Raw genomic sequence first — 19,125 nt, 5'->3', positions numbered from 1 at the left:
GATGGGTTAATGTATTATTATGATATGATGTGTTGAATATGTACATTATGTGATTTTGTCTTTTGAAAACCAGCTAAATGGCAAGGTAGTACAAACTAATTACTTTGTATTCCATTTCTGTGGAAAGTAATTCATACTAGGGCTTAGGTTTATTACTAACCTGTTCAGCAATGTTGTAGAGATAATTGAAATTCTTTTAATTATTGGAAATGTCAGGAGACATTTTAAAAAGTGGGGGAGGGTGTGGCGCCATAGAAGGTTGTGGCTGTTGTTAAGTACTTTGTTTCTTGTTTTAGTCAGACCCCCCATTCTTATTTTTGGTCTTTTAGAATTAAGACTCACAATATGCAGTACCGGAAAGTGTCATGGGGTGGCGCTGTGAGAACGCTGGTATTAGGTAGCCACTAGCCAGCAGCAAGTCTCGGTTAGTTATTCGAAGCCAACGAGACGAACGAGTATCAAGCCACTCATGCACTTTTGTTTTGATGCTTTATTTGATTTCAGGTGAGTCCGAAATCACAGGAAGGGTATGTAATTCATTTGTTAGTAATTTGTGTAATGTTTGAGCAGATGATACACGCTGTAAAATGTGTTCACTCGTTAAATACATGTTTATTTGTAATCGATGCTAGCTAGCTAAGCCAGTCTGCTCGAACCAGTAACTAGCCATCATAGCCTGATGTGAACGAGTAGGCTGTTTGGGATATTTGCGGGTGATTATGCGAACGAGAATGTTAATGCATTGCTGTTTGTAATGCGAGTTAATGTTAATGTAAAACAGCAAGTCTCGGTTAGTTATTCGAAGCCAACGAGACGAACGAGTATCAAGCCACTCATGCACTTTTGTTTTGATGCTTTATTTGATTTCAGATCAAACTTTAAAAAAATAAAATATGTGGCACTGAAGAATATTGTCTCTTCTCTGCGTGTGCAACACATGGATGTAGGGGGCCATCTGGTGATTACAGACGGGGAAGAAGAACAGGTGGGAGACAAATTCACACCCATTCTTCTTTGCTGCATTGCTTACAGAGCACTCATTATACCTAATGCATATCACGGCATCTAGGCAGCCTCAGCTATCGAATGGGGCTAATGGCTAGTTGCTGTGATAAACAGTTTGTGAGTAAATTAATTGTAAAAAAAAAAAATGACATAGCAAAATAAACAACAGACTTTACCGAATGCAATGATGTAAAGCATTCCTCACTCAAGTACAATTAGCCATTACTGTGTAAAGTTTTAAAATTGGCCAGTTTGTCCAAACTTTCAAGCTCCATTGAACCACACAGTGTTGAACTCAAGCTATAGAACCATTCTCTTGATGTCACACACTGCAGCAAAAACAATGATGGCGGCGCACTAGGTAACCAATTCAATGTAAAAGCATACTAATCCTTAGAAAAGGCTTAACTAATGGTATATTAGTATATTAATGGTGGTATATTAATAATAATTACATTACATTACATTACATTACATTTGGCTGACGCTTTTTTAACCAAAGCGACTAACAACATGGTAAACAGTAAGTTTTAGAACAATTCTCACAATTTTAGGACAGTTTTAAAAAAAAAAACATTAGAGTACAATGATAATATCACAATAAAATAACATTCTATGAATATGTATCTATCTCACTGTTGCATTCCTACATTAACTACATGACTGTTTCTTCACATATGATAGAAATTTATCTCAGGATTTATTAAGACACAAGTTTGGATCGGTCTCAGCGATATGGAGACAGAGGGAACCTGGAAATGGGTGAATAGCAAAGTCCTGAACAATGCAGGGTAAGATTAATGAAGCTGGCATGTGATAGATAAGATCCTGCATGGTGTGTGTTTGTGTGTGTGTGTATATGTATGTTTTTGAATGTTTTTGAATTTCCCCTTGGGGATCAATAAAGTATCTATCTATCTATCTATCTATCTATCTATCTATCTATCTATCTATCCAGCTATATGCATGTGCATGCTTATGCATATATATGTTCATAGTCAAAAAAGAATGTGACTGTTAAAAAGTCACTGTTTTGACCAAGCAACATTCTTTTTGTGCAAAGCGTGATAAAAAAGCATGGATGCATCGGTTTTATCTACACAATACTCGAAAGGATGCTTAAAATAATTTCCACCATGCCACACCAAAATTGCAGTGCAGTGCAACTGAAATTGTACTGCAATGCAAATGAAATATATTTATGCATGAAATAAAATATAAATAAAATTATCTTTCTTTGCTTTATTTAATTTCAGGTACTGGATGAAAGGAGAGCCAAATGACCAATCTGGTGCAGAGGACTGCATAGAGATAATACATAAGATAGACTCGCAGGAGCTTCAACCACTGAAGAACTGGAATGACTATAAGTGTAGCGCAGCAAAAAGTTATATTTGTGAGAAAGCACAATGATTTCAATTCAAAAGATCCTTCTGGATTTCACTCCTTATTTTACCTATTTCTGTAATTAACATTTGTCTGTGGTAATGCTTGATATGATATCCAAAGTGACTTAGTTGAACATAACATAATGTTCACATGCTCATTATTAGTTAGTTGCTAAATAATAACGAGCAGTAATAGCAGTAGCTGTTAGTAGCAGATAGTACTGTAGTGATTGTATTGTTGATTGTATAGTTACTATGTTTTCGCAAATAAAATTCCGCCGCTGCTGAGAAACTAGTTCCTCAAAATGTAATGCGATCATTGATAAGCAAGGTATAATAAAAAGCTAGAATAATGTTAGAAATAAAACTATCAACACAGACATTTACATCGATAGTCTGGCGTACTGTGGAGTGGGTAATACTGTTTTTAGTGGCAGGCTAACACATAGTGATGACTTGTGCTAGCCTAGCACCTGCGAACTCTGCAACTAGAAGGACTGGATGAAACGTGTTGAAAACTGTCAACATTGATAAATATCACACTTGCAAACTTGGAAATGAGGTCATATGTCCAAAATCCTGAACCACCCCTTCAATTAGCCCATTGTGATGTCATAGTTCCAATGCAAAGTCTATGGGGGGGGGGGGAAAGCTTGATTTATGTTAATATCTCAAAAAGTATAAAGTTTACAAAAACGAAAAATACATTCCTCAAGTGTCCTTTTCAAGACCTACGTTACAAAGTTTGAACGAAGTTTCTACGTTAAACGGTTGAAGCTGAATTAGATGCAGAAATTTGGTGGGAAGAAGAAGAGGAAGAAGAAGAAGACAGACAGAACAGTGTATTTTCATGCACTGTAATATAAGTGCAGTAGTTTATGTGGCAATCAGACTCGAAAAGTACAGAACAGACAGGGCTTACAGTAGATACATATGGAAATGTTCAATGTACAATCATATGGTGGTGACTTGAATGAAGGACCTTGAATGAAGGTCATCCAAGTCAAAGAGGACATAGACTGGATGACGATGAAGAGGACATAGATTGATGTTGAAGATGTCCAAAAAGTATTTGTTAACTGTAGGAACGGCTGTCACTAAGGTGAGTGTCTAGTGAGCCTGAGGCTGCTGTGTGTTCTGCTGGCTGTCATCATGTGAATGGTTACCAAACACACTTCAGAGACAGACCAGCTACATATATGGGCCTACTGCAATTTACTAACAACAACCTGACCCAAGAAAAGATTACTTCCAAAAAAAGAGACACCATCCTTACCCAAGAGGGTCAATGGAATGCTAACTCTTGGTGGTCATCTATTAGCCTCAGACCCTCCCATACATGATACAGTTTCCAAATGTTCGTCTACCCCCTTGATCTATCTCCACTCGTTTTATGTATGCTTGCCAATCTTGTTCCCTCACTTCTACTTCCATATTCTTCAGCTTCTTCCTTTCAGATCCTTCTCTATTGCATCTCAAGGGAATCAAAATCAAACTCTTATGTGGCACAATTTCTGGAATTTCAGAAATCTGTCACTCTACTGCAAAACAACCAACTAATCTACATTTATTGCAAAAGTCAAACCATGGCTGTGTCTCAAACCGCATACTTCTGTCAGTACACTGCTGGTGTGCACTGAGCGCTTACTTGTACTTGTGAAAAAATCTGATCTAGTTTCAAGGGTGCCAGGCATGGAAATTAAATGTTGAATGTGGCCACTAAAATATTAAGACGCTGGATGTGGTTTTATTCATCACCCTACATTCTGACAAACATTTTTTGTCACATACAGCAAACATAACCTCACCATCCGCTAGCTGCCTGTGCCCGGAATACACTGTAAAAAAAACAGTCTGTGGCCAGCCCAGGCTCCAAAAACGGCAACAAAAACAACTTGGACCCATAGACTGTATAAAATAGCTTGGACCATGAAAACGTAAACTGTTCCAACCAATCACCAATGATATGCGTGTTTAGGAGAGTTTCAATTGCACAGGAGGGAGTAGCGAGCTAGCTCTCTGTTTTGTTTGAATGTCAACAGAGGTGACGTTACCCAACATCGCTTAGAGGACCTTTAAAGTATAAGTAAGTATAAGTATACTCTTTTGATCCCGTGAGGGAAATTTGGTCTCTGCATTTATCCCATTCCATGAATTAGTGAAACATACACAGCACACAGTGAACAAAGTGAAGTGTAGCACACACTAACCCAGAGCAGTGAGCTGCCAGCTACAGCGGCGTTCTTGGGGCCCAAATAGTTCTAGAATGTTCAAGCATTGTTTGTGTTTACCTTGTTGAAAGGGTCCATAGTCTAAGATCTCCCCCTGCCTCTTCAGCCATGCCTACTGGTCGGGGTTCGAAGCGGCACCACTCCGGTTGCAAGTCCGAAGCGCTAACCAGTAGGCCACGGCTGCCCCAAATGTGTACACCAAAATGTTCTTCCAACAGGTTTATTGCAGAACTCCAAACAGATGGCTAAATCCCAATAAATAGGTCTAGGCTATCTGCAAACAATTCTGGGTCTTAAATTTAAGTAGTATGTTTGCATTTGTGTGCTATTGGTCTGTATGCATTTCCATGTTTGCATTGCACAGAGGCGGACAGAGTACACAGGTTCATTACTTGAGTAAAAGTACAGATACCCTTTGCTAAATTTTACTCAAGTACAAGTAAAAGTACAACAGTCAGATGTCTACTTAAGTAAAAGTACTGCAGTACTTTTTTTTTAAAGTACTTGAGTATCAAGAGTACAAGAGTAGCCTACATTTTCTAAATATTGCATTACTACTGCCACAGTGCTTACATTTATGTACAGAATCGTCCTACATGGAGTTATGAAAAATGTTAATGTTAATCAATTAAATTCAACAACAACTTCACAACAGCTAGTTCTAGAGTAGGCCATTCAACTAGCCCGCTTGCTTACGGCGAGACTCAGGCTGCGCAGTCGGCACCCGCTTCCTTATTTGGGTTTTGGGTTGCCAGGTTTTAGCCTATGACAAAACGGTTGAAATTGAAACTAAGTGATCGTGTATGTGTAGGGTGTATTTCATACACAATCTGGCAACCTAGAAAAAATAAATGGATCAATGATTTTAAAATGAAGTTTGATAGCCATGCAAATTACGGGAGTTTTCCGGGAGAAATAACAAAACGGGAGGGTGCCGGGAGATGACCTTGAAATACGGGAGAACACGGGAAAAACGGGAGTATAACAGCAAAAAGTTATATTTGTGAGAAAGCACAATGATTTCAATTCAAAAGATCCTTCTGGATTTCACTCCTTATTTTACCTATTTCTGTAATTAACATTTGTCTGTGGTAATGCTTGATATGATATCCAAAGTGATTTAGTTGAACATAACATAATGTTCACATGCTCATTATTAGTTAGTTGCTAAATAATAACGAGCAGTAATAGCAGTAGCTGTTAGTAGCAGATAGTACTGTAGTGATTGTATTGTTGATTGTATAGTTACTATGTTTTCGCAAGTAAAATTCCGCCGCTGCTGAGAAACTAGTTCCTCAAAATGTAATGCGATCATTGATAAGCAAGGTATAATAAAAAGCTAGAATAATGTTAGAAATAAAACGATCAACACAGACATTTACATCGATAGTCTGGCGTTATAATTTATTTGCCTCGGGTGTACTGTGGAGTGGGTAATACTGTTTTTAGTGGCAGGCTAACACATACTGGTGACTTGCGCTAGCCTAGCACCTGCGAACTCTGCAACTAGAATGACTGGATGAAACGTGTTGAAAACTGTCAACATTGATAAATATCACACTTGCAAACTTGGAAATGAGGTCATATGTCCAAAATCCTGAACCACCCCTTCAATTAGCCCATTGTGATGTCATAGTTCCAATGCAAAGTCTATGGGGGGGGGAAAGCTTGATTTATGTTAATATCTCAAAAAGTATAAAGTTTACAAAAACGAAAAATACATTCCTCAAGTGTCCTTTTCAAGACCTACGTTACAAAGTTTGAACGAAGTTTCTACGTTAAACGGTTGAAGCTGAATTAGATGCAGAAATTTGGTGGGAAGAAGAAGAGGAAGAAGAAGAAGACAGACAGAACAGTGTATTTTCATGCACTGTAATATAAGTGCAGTAGTTTATGTGGCAATCAGACTCGAAAAGTACAGAACAGACAGGGCTTACAGTAGATACATATGGAAATGTTCAATGTACAATCATATGGTGGTGACTTGAATGAAGGACCTTGAATGAAGGTCATCCAAGTCAAAGAGGACATAGACTGGATGACGATGAAGAGGACATAGATTGATGTTGAAGATGTCCAAAAAGTATTTGTTAACTGTAGGAACGGCTGTCACTAAGGTGAGTGTCTAGTGAGCCTGAGGCTGCTGTGTGTTCTGCTGGCTGTCATCATGTGAATGGTTACCAAACACACTTCAGAGACAGACCAGCTACATATATGGGCCTACTGCAATTTACTAACAACAACCTGACCCAAGAAAAGATTACTTCCAAAAAAAGAGACACCATCCTTACACAAGAGGGTCAATGGAATGCTAACTCTTGGTGGTCATCTATTAGCCTCAGACCCTCCCATACATGATACAGTTTCCGAATGTTCGTCTACCCCCTTGATCTATCTCCACTCGTTTTATGTATGCTTGCCAATCTTGTTCCCTCACTTCTACTTCCATATTCTTCAGCTTCTTCCTTTCAGATCCTTCTCTATTGCATCTCAAGGGAATTTATTGCAAAAGTCAAACCATGGCTGTGTCTCAAACCGCATACTTCTGTCAGTACACTGCTGGTGTGCACTGAGCGCTTACTTGTACTTGTGAAAAACCTGATCTAGTTTCAAGGGTGCCAGGCATGGAAATTAAATGTTGAATGTGGCCACTAAAATATTAAGACGCTGGATGTGGTTTTATTCATCACCCTACATTCTGACAAACATTTTTTGTCACATACAGCAAACATAACCTCACCATCCGCTAGCTGCCTGTGCCCGGAATACACTGTAAAAAAAACAGTCTGTGGCCAGCCCAGGCTCCAAAAACGGCAACAAAAACAACTTGGACCCATAGACTGTATAAAATAGCTTGGACCATGAAAACGTAAACTGTTCCAACCAATCACCAATGATATGCGTGTTTAGGAGAGTTTCAATTGCACAGGAGGGAGTAGCGAGCTAGCTCTCTGTTTTGTTTGAATGTCAACAGAGGTGACGTTACCCAACATCGCTTAGAGGACCTTTAAAGTATAAGTAAGTATAAGTATACTCTTTTGATCCCGTGAGGGAAATTTGGTCTCTGCATTTATCCCATTCCATGAATTAGTGAAACATACACAGCACACAGTGAACAAAGTGAAGTGTAGCACACACTAACCCAGAGCAGTGAGCTGCCAGCTACAGCGGCGTTCTTGGGGCCCAAATAGTTCTAGAATGTTCAAGCATTGTTTGTGTTTACCTTGTTGAAAGGGTCCATAGTCTAAGATCTCCCCCTGCCTCTTCAGCCATGCCTACTGGTCGGGGTTCGAAGCGGCACCACTCCGGTTGCAAGTCCGAAGCGCTAACCAGTAGGCCACGGCTGCCCCAAATGTGTACACCAAAATGTTCTTCCAACAGGTTTATTGCAGAACTCCAAACAGATGGCTAAATCCCAATAAATAGGTCTAGGCTATCTGCAAACAATTCTGGGTCTTAAATTTAAGTAGTATGTTTGCATTTGTGTGCTATTGGTCTGTATGCATTTCCATGTTTGCATTGCACAGAGGCGGACAGAGTACACAGGTTCATTACTTGAATAAAAGTACAGATACCCTTTGCTAAATTTTACTCAAGTACAAGTAAAAGTACAACAGTCAGATGTCTACTTAAGTAAAAGTACTGCAGTACTTTTTTTTTTTAAGTACTTGAGTATCAAGAGTAGCCTACATTTTCTAAATATTGCATTACTACTGCCACAGTGCTTACATTTATGTACAGAATCGTCCTACATGGAGTTATGAAAAATGTTAATGTTAATACCTTGGAGAATGTAAAAGGAATTGAAAGTAAAATCAAGTCATTTTCATCTTTTTACCATGTTGCCAGGGATGGGCAGTATTTCTAATACATGTATTTAAAATACGTATTTCAAATACAAAATACTTTTTTGTAATTGAAACACCTGAAGCGAAAACTTTCATTCATTTTCAACAATCATTAACTTGTTCAGAAAATTGAAATAGTCTGGCGAGGTGGGGCCACAGGTTGGCATATTCCCGGGATGGACCTTCTGCGTCTTCATCCATTGTTTCGTCCATGGTTTCGTCTCTTATCTAAATCTGACCATGGAGTTGACTTTGGCGGAAAGCTGAAGGTGATTGCTGATAGGCTGTCCCAATCAGTGGCGCCTGCACAATCCAATCACGTTTGAGAGGGAAACAACAAATTGAGGGTTTCCAAGATTTTTCTTTTTTCCTTTTTTTTTTTGAAGTAACGGGTACTCACGGTTATGGATAGAAATTAAGTGGAGTAAAGAGTACAATACTTGCCTCTCAAATGTACTTGAGTAAAGTCATGAGTACTCCCCAAAAATGATACTCGAGTAAAGTACAGATCCCTCAGAATTGTACTCAAGTACTGTACTGTACTAGTAAATATAGTCCGTTACTGTCCGGCTCTGGCATTGCACTGCTATACCAAAAAATATTTTTAAATAAAAAAAAAAAACATGCGAAAACAGTTGTCAAAAACAGTAAATGAAATGGAGGGCCTCTTTAGACATGTGTTGGCTGAATATACTACTGCAACAATAAAAAAAAACATTTAAACATTTAACGTTTAAAATAAATGCATTTATTTCCAGTTGGTGTTGTTGCTATGACATTTGATCAACATTTTGATACCTTCAAATCATGCTCATTGGTGTTTGGATATACATAGGCTAAGTTTAAATGAACATCCTTTTTCTATCTTAACTTTATCAGGCAGACACACACTCTACCACATCCTTGTACTCATTATGACCGCCGCTAAGGGAAAAAATAGCGCCCCCCCCCCCCCCCCCCCCCCCATGCTAATAAGATTAGATAAGAGCTGAACCAGCAAAGAGCTTGTTTAGAGAGACCAATGGCATGAAGTATATCTAAAAGAATGTAGTGATTGACAAGGTCAAATGCTTTAGTTAAATCTATAAAAATTGTTCGGTAACATGTGTGATAGCTGGTGCGATGGTCGGGCTGATGGACTGAAGTAGGCTCGTAGGTATAGGGTCCAACGAGCATGTGGTAGGTCGGCTACATGTCAGGAGTCTAGCTACTTCACTCTCGGAGAGAGGCGCGAATGCTGAAAAAGATGTTCCAGCAGCCCCTAGAGGTTGTAGGAGTGCAGTGTCTGATGTGTTTTGTGGGCATGTAGAGAATTGACTGCTGATTGCCGCCACTTTGTTTGTAAAAAATGAAGCAAGGGTATCCGCAGTAAGGCTGGATGGAGGAGGAGGCAGCTGAGGGTTGAGTAGTGATTTGAAGGTTGAGAAAAGTTTTCGAGTGTCTGTAGCGCTGTTGATTTTGTCATTGTAGAAAGCCGTCTTAGCAGCAGTGATGCTGGCTGAGAAGGAGGTTAGGAGTGTCTGGTAGTTTTTGAGGTCATCAGTTAGTTTGGATTCATGCCATTTCCTCTCCGCGGCTCTGAGTTTGGTGCGCTGCGATTGGAGGGTATCATTTAGCCAAGGATGAGAGTGTTTGGATCGAGCTGGCCTTGTGGTAAGAGGGCACAGCTCGTCTAGACACAAGCTCAGTGTGGAGCAGAGCGAGTCTGTGGCCTCATTGACCTCCAGAGAGGAGAAGGTGTTGAGTGAAGGTAGACCGGAGGCAACCACAGAGGAAAAGTGGGTTGGAGACAGGTTGCGGATGTTGCGGCGGAATGTGACCATCGGCTGAGGAGCCGGAGGCTGTTCTGTCAGGCTGACGTTGAACTGGATGAAGAAGTGGTCAGAAAGATGGAGAGGCGTCACCATGAGGGTGTCTGTGCTGCAGTTCCGAGTGAGGATCAAGTCAAGCTCTTTGCCAGCTTTGTGAGTAGGTGGGCTTTGAACCAGTTTGAGGTCAAAAGAGTGGATCAGGGCTAAAAAGTCGGCTGAGCCTGGGACTACTGGATGTCTTCATATTTCTGCCACATTTCAGTGATCTAGGACTTCGTACATGGTCTCGTGGACATTGGGAGAGCAGCATCCACAATTAAGGTTTATGTGGCGGCAATGTCAGCGGGGAACGACAACATAGAGGGAATTTCTGTTGGGGAGCACACCCTCATTTCCCGGTTCATGAAAAGACACGCAGACTCCAACCTCCCAGGGCCGTCTTTCCTGGCGTTTGGATGTGGTGGTCAATGCACTGATGAATCCAGCGTTTGAACCTTTGGACTCGTTGGAAACAGGAACTGTCACTGAAAACTGTATTTCTCCTTGCTGTGGTGTCAGCCAAAAGAATGTGGGAATTGCAAGCATTCAGCATGAACCCATCTTGCCTATCCATCTCACAGGATGGATCTAAGGCAGTGCTTCGGCCAAACATATTTTTTTTCCCAGGGTCGTGTCGTCAACACATGCTGTTCAGACCTTATCTACATCGCCATTTTACCTGCCACCACATTCCTCAACTGAAGCTCAGAGGCTTCATGTCCTGTTAAGGCTCTGAAAGCTTACGTTGCTGCAACGCACAACCTTCGACAACAGGAACAGCTCTTCATCTGTCACAGAGAGGGCATTAGGGCCAAACCTCTCTCCAAACAAAGATTGGCTCACTGGATTGTAGACACCATTTCCACGGCCTACAAAAGGGCCAATCTTTTGTACCCCCCTACAGCAGGGATGGATTAAATCCCTGAAATTGTTTAATTTGTTTGATGTGATTTCCTGTATTCTGGTGCATTTTGGGGATGGCCAATACTAAATTCAATCAGATTCATAGCCTGCATCCTGATTTGTTGATATTGAGGCAATAATTCCATGCAAAGGTTTGGGCTTCAGTGCCCCCTGACCCTTTGGGCCCCTGGGCCTGGGCCCGGTAGGCCCGTGCAGTAATCCATCCCTGATTCCAGGCATCATGTTTAATTAGCCAACCTACATGATAACAAATAACAAAATCAAAATGTGCAACTGAGCTCTCACACTAAAAAAACAGTGTGGAGAACAACATTATGAAACACAAAGAACAAAGGGGAGAATTCTCCCATTAGTGTCTAAAACTCACGTTACAAGCTTTTTTATGCACTTCAGTTACGCACTTATGTGTTACGCGTATTCTCCCATTCCCTCTTCTGTCACACCCACAGCGCGCAAGTTCGAAATCATGGCGGCCTAATGAAAGAGGCGTGATTTACCGGTACCCGCGTGTTTTAGGCGTTTTGAGGCGTGTTTTACCGATGGGAAAATGCCTTAACACTCAATTGGATCGACCTAACCAATTAGAGCAACGAAATAGCATACCGTGAGCTGTTAGCCTAGAAATCTAGACGCGCCCCTAGCGCCCCAGGGCTAGTCTAGCAACTCTCCGTTGGCTTGTGAGCTCCAGAAATCGAAACTTAATCAGGCATTGAAATCGTGTATAGAGTCGTTTGGTGGGCTTAACATAATGATTGATGGCAGAGTTGCAACGGTTTGGCTTGAATTCCCTGCTACTTGAAAACAAATATCCTAATGTGTCCTATTGCGTGCAGAGGGAATTTGAAAGACAACTGATTATCCCGCCCCTCGGACTGAGCACTGCGAACGGTGAGTGCCCAGACCCTACATTTTAATGTGGGTCTGGCTCGCCAGGCTAGTGAGCTGTACGAAGAACACCCGAACCATTCTTCTTCTCCACAAATGCCTTAACATTGTTTTCTAGTCGTTTTTTTTTTATTATTGCACTGTCAATATGTTGTACAACAGACGCGATAGCGGAATCTAAATGTCTAGCTTCTAGTGACAAAATCAATTTAACTGTGCTCAGGTGACGTGATAGACGAGGCACTGTTGCTCATCTGTCCATCGTTGTACAAAGCCCGCCTAAACAATTTGATTGGTCCGAACTAGGGATGTGACGGTTAACGGTAAACCACGGCAAAATTCTCAACGTGTTACCGCTACCATTACTGTTTTGTTTGCCTTCACATGGTTTATTTCGCTCTGCAAAAATAAACCATGTTTGTCAATTTGTCTCCATCTCCAACTCCAGTCCCTACTCTTATAACTTTTGTGTGTAAATGAGTATATGCATAGTGTGTGTTTATTTTTGTGTATATTTGTGCTTCTCTCTCTCTCTCTCTGTGTGTGTGTGTGTGTGTGTGTTCGCTTGTGAGTGTGTATGTGGGGGTAATGGGGTGAGCGTGTGTGTGTGTGTGCGTGTGTGTGTGTGTGTGTGTTCGCTTGTGAGTGTGTATGTGGGGGTAATGGGGTGAGCGTGTGTGTGTGTGTGTGTATGTTTGTGTGTTTGTGTGTGTGTGTGGGAGTGTTTGTGCGTGTGCGTGTGCGTGTGCCTGCTTGCCTGCATGTTTGTGGGGGCATGTGTGTGTGTGTTTATGTGTGTGTGTGTTTATCTCTGTGTGTGTGTGTGTGTGTGTGTGTGTGTGTGTGTCCGTGTGCGTGTGTGCGCGCGTGTGTGTGTGTGTGTGCGTGCCTGTGTGTGTGCATGTGTGGGTGTGCGTGTGGATGTATTTACGTGTGTGTGTGACTTGTTTATGTATGTGAATGGTGACTTCCGGGTCACCCCAATTGTGCTCTAGCAAGTAAACAAAACGATTGAAGGAACATGAGAGCTTGTCTTGTTACCCGATTTGTCCATTTTTGTTTTGAGTACAAAATCGAAAAATAAATGTTAAAAATAAAATATCCATGTTTTTTCATTTTGGTTTCATAAACGGATATAAAAAATAAGTGCATTTTCATTTTTGTATTGTTGGTTTTAAATGGAAAAACAAATGAACGAATCATACACGGACCCCATATTCATCTGTTTGCACAGAATAATTTTTGTCCAGATTCCTTGAGTCAGCAGATTACAGAATGCATTCTGTCCATGAAAGCAAAGGCTGATAGACAGTGTTTCGTAAACCGTATTTTGCAGTGTTTCATAGATATCAATGTTTACCTTCTTCAATAAATATTAATTGTTTTGTAACTGAAGTGAAAAGTGCCTTCAGTCTTTTGCATTTTCATTTGTTAGTAGGTTTGTGACTTGTGTGTAGAGGTTTTAGAAAATTATATTTTGTATCAGAAAGAGTGTGTAAGTATGTGGGAAAAAACAATTGGGTAGGCTACATCTACCATACAAGTCCATACTTGAAGGCGTAACTTGTATTTGTGTGACTTCCTGTGTGATGTTAGTAGACACCACTGAGAATGTGTAATCTACCATCATACATTAATGAGAATATAGACGAGGCCTATACAGAGGAGGAGAAAGAATCTACCATTGAACTTACAGTATTCAGTAGAGCACAGATGGAGCATTCTGGAGATATATATGGAAATTATAATGAAGGTAATCCAAATCAAATACATTTGGATGATGATGAAAATATTTATGCTAATCAGGAAACAAGCAGAGCTCAGATGAGTACTCAGAGAAAAAGGGGAAATAGAGAGCTTCCAGGTACGTGATTTCCCCCCTGAAGATTTATCTTTGTATTCTTTATTTTTGCCCAATGTAGTTCAACTTTGTTGCTATGTTTTAAATGAAGTTGATATATATATATATATTCAATAATCTTATCATATATAAAATTGTTAACTCTAGGAGCTGGTACCATAGAAGTCAAATGCTGCGGAGTGTCTGTAGTGAGTCTGGGGCTGCTGTGTGTTCTCCTGCTGGCTGTCATCATATGGATGGTTACCAAACACACCGCAGAGACAGACCAGCTACAAAGGAATATGGACCTCCTGCACAGCAACTTGATCAAAGAGAGAGACCTCTTCGAAGAAAGAAACACCAACCTAACCAAAGAAAGAGATCAACTGCAATTAACTAACAGCAACTTGACCAAAGAGAGGGACCTCTTCCAAGAAAGAAACACCAACCTAACCAAAGAGAGAAACCAACTGGAAATTACAAAAGGACAAGTGAGCCAAGAAAATCATCAGCTACGTGACATAAATAGGAATTTGACAGCAGAGAAGAATGATTTGATGGATAAAAACAGAAAGTTGATTGCTGAGAAAGAGAAGCTGCTTAACGCCATCCGTGAGTATTCTCGCATGATACTTATGTGACTGAGTAATTAATGTTTTCAGTGAGACTTCCTGAATGTGGGATTTCAGCTTATTCAAGTGCAAAGTTAAGATAACAGTTGTAGAATAAATTAATTAAAAGATGAAATGAAGAACACCTCACTTGCCCTATATGTCATTGGTACTGATATAATATTAGGCCTTTGCATTGCCAGTAGAACTCACACTTTTTTTTTTATTTCTCATTTTAGAGATTCCTCAAGGCTGGAGACATTTTGGTAACAGTTTTTACTACATTTCTAATGATCAGACAACTTGGAGTGATGGTAAACAACACTGCATGGATCTAGGGGGGCATTTGGTGATTATTGACAGCGAGGAGGAACAGGTGAGCGACAAACACACAGGGGAAAATAGAAGACTCAATAAATTCACGCATGCAGCATATAAGTTGGTTGAAATGCACTGTTTCTTCTATAAATCAAGTTCCTGTATTTTTATGTGACTTAATTTTTCATTGTTATGGTACTGCTTGGTCCACTGAACACCATAAGTTAATTGATCATGGGCCTGGCTGTACACAGTAAAATCACAAGTGTAGAATTTGAACTGTGAAATTCCAAAAACCTAAAACAGTAAGTGAATGAGAGTAGCAAGCTTTACATACTCAACTATTGTCAGAGTGATTCATATGTCTCAACCAAATGGGACATATGAACTCAGAGTAGAGTTAAAATCACTCTTAACGAGTTAACTGAGTACTGTTGATTTGGCTGTGTATATTGACATGTCCATGGCAGGTATTTATGGCAGGAATCCAGAAAAGAGGGTGGATCGGTCTTACTGATGTGGAGGGAACATGGAAATGGTTAGATGGCAAATTGCTGGAAACTGGGTAGGTCACTAAACTGGCATTTCACAGAGAATGGATTAAAGGTTATTTTTTAGATTTAAGTTCTTATAATCAACATTTTAGAATGATTATACATTTCATGAATAAAATGTTGTCTTAAAACCATTATCATACACACCTGACAAACATGTGGGCCTTTAAATAGTTTTGTTGCAAGCCTTTAGAATAGTGTTTATAAAATTAAACACATATTTCCTTCTCTTGGTAATGTCTAGGTACTGGAATGAGGGAGAGCCAAATAACCTTAACGGAAATGAGCACTGTGTAGAGATCCTCCATAGGGCTACCTCCCTGAAAAACTGGAATGACAACATTTGTACTGCAAGATACAGTTACTTTTGTGAAAGACCAATTTAGTCTCAGTGAAGAAAGGTAGCATAAACTTCAAAAGTACTCTTGTCATACTGATATGTTACAGAATAGGTAGCATAAACTTCAAATGTACTCTTGTGTTCTGTGTGTACATGTGTACTATACTGAAAAAGAATAGTTGGTTTACTGTAATTATTTTCAGTTAACAAAATAAACTTGCTTACTTAATTAGCCAGTGGAACATCAAATAGGCATTTCAATATTCCATTTATCAGCAATTAGTATTAAATGTGTGTGTTTGTGCATAGTCTATATGCTTATTCTGTGTGTATTCACTGTCCAAAAAAGCTAATGTCATGAGCATAAGGAAGTGAGATACAATATGTTTGTATTCAAATAATTATGGAAACTTCCCTAACTGCTCAGAGTCCCTGATTACACAAGCTATAAATCATTAATGCACAAGATCAACAGTTTTATAAAACACTTTGTAAAACACAACTAAAATAACTGACCACATTACTCTAATACTTTAAGTCCCTACTCTGGCTTCCGTCACAGAATTTACTTTAAAGCACTACTGCTTGTTTATAAATCGCTGAATGGAACAGGCTCTAATTACCTAACATAAATTCTTTTGGTGTACTCACCTTCCAGACCTCTCAGGTCTGCAGCTCTGGAACAATCTTTCGAATGACATCAAAAAGGCCCCAACTGTAGCCAGTTTTAAATCTAAGACCAAAGTTAGTTAGTCTCAGACGCCTTCTGCTAACTGATCAAATGCACTTCCTATCATCTGTCATTTCATTATTTACCTTGTGTCTTTTTATGTTTTCTATTCTTTAATTATATTATGTACTTTACTTTTTAAACAATTGTTTTAACTATTGCCCTTTTATGCTTTATGTATATTACTCTTTGCCTTTGTTTATGTAAAGCACAATGAAGGAGTTAAAATAACAGAAAGGAAAAAAAGAAAATTTGGGGGAGAGGTGAATGGGTCAGGGAGTGTTAAAAGGGTCTTAAGTTGGATTTAAAGCAGTGGGGCAGGATTTGACATCATCAGGAAGGCTATTCCAGAGCTGGGGAGCATAGACAGAGAAAGCTCTGTCACCTTTAGATTTAAGGAAAACAGAAGGAACACAAAGAAGACACTTGGAAGATGATCGAAGAGGTCTAGGAGGACAGTAAGGATTTAAAAAATCACAGAGATATTGAGGACCTAAGCCATGTAAAGCTTTGTAGACAAAAAGCAACATTTTAAAATTAATTTTGTGTTCCACAGGAAGCCAGTGCAGTTTAGCCAACACTGGATATGTTACCCTCCTGAAATGCAATGGCAATAATTTAGTGGCAAAACCAACCGGTCATATTTGTGAGATTCTAATGGTTCACAGAGTTCTTTAAAGCTTTTTGATTAAACTGAATTCTAAGTTGATTTTTATAGTATGTTCTTTGGCATGCATCTGCCTTAAAGGATTCCCCATATTGCAGGTGTGGAGAAAAGGTGTGTATTTGAATTTAACGGAATGGAAAAGCAGATTTACATACATACATACATAAATAAATAAATTCTCACTAAGCAGAATATTATGATCAACTTAACATTGCTTGATTCTTGTTTCTGCTCTGTTCATGAATTCATGAATTAATCTTTAACGTGTGGTCATGGTGTTCCACTAGAGGGCACTACTCGTGCGTACTTCCAGAGCCAAATGCACCTCACTAAGTCATACTATTGATTCTGATCAGAACATATCAAATGGTGCTAAGTTATAGATATGTTTTACAAGGAGTCATACCTGCTTGTAGTGGAGTATGATGATAAAAAAGACAGTATTACAGTTACCTTCATGTGGCACACACGTTTGTTCAAAAATACATTGAGAATGTTCCTTTGCTGTCCAGTTTCACCAGTCTTACAGTCTCTCCCACTGTGTCAGGGAAGAGTCATTCTCTCACTACACATCCCAAGAAGAGACAGAAAAGCTCAATAAGGAAATTGGTGGTCAAAACCCATTTATTCTCATCACAATAAAGTTACAAAAACATAAATGTGTATGTTCATCCAGTGTTCATAAAAAAATGAAAGCATAAACCTAAAGAAAGATGGAAGATCAAACCAAACTTTTTTTTTTTCTTTTAAAAAAATATAGCAATTAAAACATTCATAATTGCATTCATCACCACAAGTCACATTTAACAAACACAAATCAAACCTGAATGTAATTCCATGCCCATGATTCGTATTACCATAATGAATTATAACATGTCTAAAAATGTTCTTTAAAAAGCTGGAGAAAAACTACAGTCCCACAATTCAAATTTGATTTCCATTAGACATTAACATCTATTAGACTGCCAACAGATATCTGAGTGATCGCATCTACATTCCTGAGACAGCAGAAATGCCAACTGAAAAGACTAAAAAGACATAAAACAGCAAAAAACTGCAAATAAAGAATGAAAAGACCTGACTGCTCACCCTACCCCATGCAGAGGGGGAGCTAGACAATGCTTCACTGTGCATACTCTGGCCAAGTGTCACCAGGTGAATGCAGCAACACAGGTTCTTTTCAAAATGGAGGGAGATCCTTTGTTTGAATGCCCATTCTGTCCTGCTTGCTTCCTAATAGTGCATTTTCCCCCACAATTCATTCAGAGCCATGCCAACCAAACCTTCAAAAAAGAAATTGTCTATCTTTACCTTGTGCAAAAGGAAGCAGATATTCTTTTAGAAATCAGCATGAAACAAATTTGCTACATTGTCGCCGCAGCTCATCCGCACAAAGCAGTGAGCATTTCCCTTGAATACAGTATGTTGGCTAAATTTGAATTTTGTCTGCTTAACTTTTTTTATGCGGAAAAGGATAAATATTCCTCAGGGTAGATTATTTTAACACTTGGTTAACTTGAACTTTGATGTTCATATTCATCTAACTGATCTTCATAGTGGTTATTTTAAAGCATTCATTTATAGTCCCATTTCAAGATGTAAAAGCTTAAATTAAATGTAGAGTTGCCAATGAAAGCAATTAAGTAACTTGGCAGTTAGCTGTAGCGTGTAAGGCCTGAAGAATCATTTCACTGATTAAAGAAAATACAACAACACTCTTAACACATGAAATATGAGCCTCCTCTAAAGTTTAAGAAAGAGTCTAAGAATAGGAATGCCATACTAGGATAAGGCTTTACCCCACACCATTACTCTTACGGCACATGGCAATATCTGTGCTAAGGGAGAATGATTAGGGACATAGAACATCAATACCCTCTTGATGAAATGGCCTAAACAGAAACACTGCAAATTCAAAGGTTTTTTTTTTTTTC

General features: G+C 39.3%; 1 long non-coding RNA gene across 1 annotated transcript; it reads left to right on the top strand.

Moving 5' to 3' along the window:
* On the top strand, positions 1–2,538 carry LOC121693328. Its single transcript, XR_006025466.1, has 3 exons — positions 1–985; positions 1,690–1,796; positions 2,262–2,538. It is a non-coding gene; the product is annotated as an uncharacterized LOC121693328 (long non-coding RNA).
* The last annotated feature ends 16,587 nt before the right edge of the window (positions 2,539–19,125 follow it).

Source organism: Alosa sapidissima, chromosome 19 (genome assembly GCF_018492685.1).
Source record: "Alosa sapidissima isolate fAloSap1 chromosome 19, fAloSap1.pri, whole genome shotgun sequence".
NCBI lineage: Eukaryota > Metazoa > Chordata > Actinopteri > Clupeiformes > Clupeidae > Alosa > Alosa sapidissima.
Note: the sequence above shows the minus strand (reverse complement) of the source record. Positions and strands in the feature narration are given on the sequence as shown.